The 2,810-nt window shown below is 30.8% G+C and overlaps 1 protein-coding gene and 1 long non-coding RNA gene across 16 annotated transcripts in view; one reads left to right on the forward strand and one right to left on the reverse strand.

The window, feature by feature from the left end:
• Positions 1–1,115, reverse strand: part of LOC136795367 (uncharacterized) — a 188,476-nt gene extending 187,361 nt beyond the window's left edge. For all 3 annotated transcript variants that reach the window (XR_010842962.1, XR_010842963.1, XR_010842961.1), the window contains exon 1: positions 1,062–1,115. This is a non-coding gene — a long non-coding RNA (uncharacterized lncRNA). The remainder of the gene's footprint in view (positions 1–1,061) is intronic.
• Lar (tyrosine-protein phosphatase Lar) overlaps positions 1–2,810 on the forward strand; it is a 969,819-nt gene that overhangs the window by 486,488 nt on the left and 480,521 nt on the right. The window contains exon 1 of one of the 13 annotated variants that reach the window (XM_067045670.1): positions 1,261–1,415. The exons of the other annotated variants lie outside the window; for them this stretch is intronic. The gene's annotated coding sequence lies outside the window, so the exon portion shown is untranslated. Of the gene's footprint in view, positions 1–1,260; positions 1,416–2,810 lie in introns of those variants that run through there. 13 annotated transcript variants of the gene reach the window in all.

Consider the following 2,810-nt stretch of genomic DNA (forward strand, 5'->3'; position numbering starts at 1 on the left):
TATATAATTAAAATGAAAATTTTCTTTATCAGAATAATCAGATTTTAATCAGGTGAGAAAACAAGGTGTATAAGAGATAATTTTACGAATAAGAGGTTTTTCGCTTTCTTCCTCTCCCTGAAACAATTCTATTCTGTATCGCTGAAATGTTCAATAATCAACTAATAAGTATGGATAAATTAACAAATTTCTCATAATTGAAGTGTAAATTTGATTTAAGTAAAGATTTGTAGCCAAAAAAATGTCTTTAAATTGTCACTTATATCCTATAGATTCTCACCTACTCTTATCTTGAATGAATTAAAAAAAAAAAAAGCTTATATCATTTGGTATTTTAAAATTTGAAAATATAAATAAATAGGGTCGTACTTTACATTACACTTTCTTTTTTATTTGCTTTATAAATAAAAACTATACGAAATTATTAAGAGTCAGATATATGTCCATATTGCTTAGAAAGACAAGCGCTATTGAATTAAATTAATGGAAATCAACGTTTTAAATTACATATATGTGTTGTTATTCTCTTGTTAAAAAATATTATTGCCATTAGCAAAAAAAAAAGTTTACTGATGAGATTATTTCTTATTCGGGATTTTTATGTTATCCGGAATAGCTCGATCAAATTACTCCGGATAAATGGAGTTTTACTGTCATTTAAATAATTTGCCAAGTCCTTTAGTCATTTATGTCGTTTTCTTAGTGGTATGAATGGATAAACTGATTTTCAAAGTCGACTTATTTTGAGTTACCTTTGTAGTAATATCTAGACGAAAATCATATTGAAAAAAATTAACCAATTAATTTGAGGTAAACAAAAGATTCCATTCTCTTATAGAATTAAGATAGGCTTAAAATTTCTGTTGAAGTCACGATCAAAATTTTGTATTAAACATTTTAATAATCAGTTTAGAAACTAATAATCAATAGACTTTATTGGGAAATATATTATTTTATATTTTAAAAAAATATTAACCTGAAAAATAAATTTGTTCATAAAAAAAAATTAAATGTTTTGATAGCGACTTCATTAAAATTCTAATGATTTAGATTAGACTTACTTCGTAGGAAGGGAGCTGCCCAGAGGCGGCGAAGACCTCGAGGACCAGGAGAAGAGTGTGGCCCCCGAGAGAAACACGGCGGGCTTATATAGGCGGTAGGGGTGGCCCGGGGGCGGTTTGGGGGGGCGAACCACCCCTAGTCAGTCAGTTGCCGACCGAGGCACAGGCCGCACCGCCTCATTCGGTGTCTCATCTCGACCCGTGTCCTCACACCTGTGATTTTTCCTTTCCACATTCCACTGTTGGAAAAGTGATTTTCTTTTTCTTTTTGTGATTATTGTGTCTATTATTGGATATTTTGATATATATTTTTATTTTCTAACGATTCATCATTGAAGGATTCTGTACTATTATGTAAGGTTATAAAGTTCTATATGCGCCTACTTTTTGTCAGGATTGTCTTCTTTAAAGATTGATTAAATTTTCATTTTATTTTTTTTTTTTTGTACTTGTATAATTTAAAATAATTTCTGTAACTTCTTTTTCCTTGTGATTCCTATTTAAAGAATAATTGAATTTAAAGACAAGCAATGTAATTGCTTTTGTTCTTTGACGAAACTTAAAGATTTCTTCTATGGCATCAACTAATTTTAATCATACGTGGATGGCTGGAGACTGGGTATTTATCTTTACACTTTGATCAAATTTGCGGAAAAGCTTTGTTTTATTAGGTGTTTCATTCCATCTATTTTTAATCAAATAGTTCTATGCGGAATGTGAGTCATAATTTTTTTCCAAGCATTAATGGGGCTTACTATTTTTGTACAAACTTTTGAAATAATTAGAATTTAATTATTTTATTATTTTTTCGATGTTATTAGATATATTTATATACCGAAATATTTTTATAGTTAAAACACTATTTTATTTATTCTATTAGTAAATATGCATGATTTCTAGAATGAACTTTTTAGTTAGTCCTGGATTGAAAATTCGGGCATCAGGGGGGGCGCCTAAAGTTTTCAGCCCTCGCAATTACTCGTTGAACATTTCATATAACTATTAGGTCAGTGGAGTTCATGGATTAATCATACAAGTAATTTTTAAAGGATCATATGCTAGAATTATAAGTATCAAAATTGGAAATGTCGATTGTGTGGACGGGACTGATTTATCATTAACACTTTTTTTTTTTAAATCATTCTTAATCCATTGCGATAATTTATAGAATGTATTTTGTTTTATTTTTTGCGGTATCGTCCGATTTATATTTATCACGGTGCTGTATTATTTCTTGTTAATTTAAACGACTCTTATATCTATAATCCAAGTACATGCATTTGCATGTGTTTTGGAATTGGCTTTTTAGTAACTGCCGAGCGAAAAATTCGGTCACCGTCCGGGGTCCATCTAGAGTTTTCAACCATCCTTTTTTTCTTTCTCTCTAAGACTGCAAGTTGTTAAAAAGGAAGACTGGATGTTTTCCTCTGTAATGAAAGGGCTAGTCGAGTAGGTTGACCACTGATCAATAGGGTAGGAGCACGGAAAGCTAAGGTGCACGTAACCGGTCTAGGCTGTGTCGTTCGGTTAGGCTTGCCCGCGCTGCAACCTGACATTGCGGGTTAGGTCTTCTTTAGCGCCGTAATCTGACCATCCAACCTTCTTTTTTTCAATTTTTTTACGTTTAGTTTATTGAAATATTTAAATCTTTCGGGAGAATATGTATATGTATATTTTTATAAAAATACGAATCGAACTTGTCCTTAAATGAACTTTTTATTTCATCTAAACTAATTTTTTTCTTTTATA

Source organism: Halyomorpha halys, unplaced genomic scaffold (genome assembly GCF_000696795.3).
Source record: "Halyomorpha halys isolate HHAL.00 unplaced genomic scaffold, Hhal_1.1 Scaffold438.1, whole genome shotgun sequence".
NCBI classification, from domain to species: domain Eukaryota; kingdom Metazoa; phylum Arthropoda; class Insecta; order Hemiptera; family Pentatomidae; genus Halyomorpha; species Halyomorpha halys.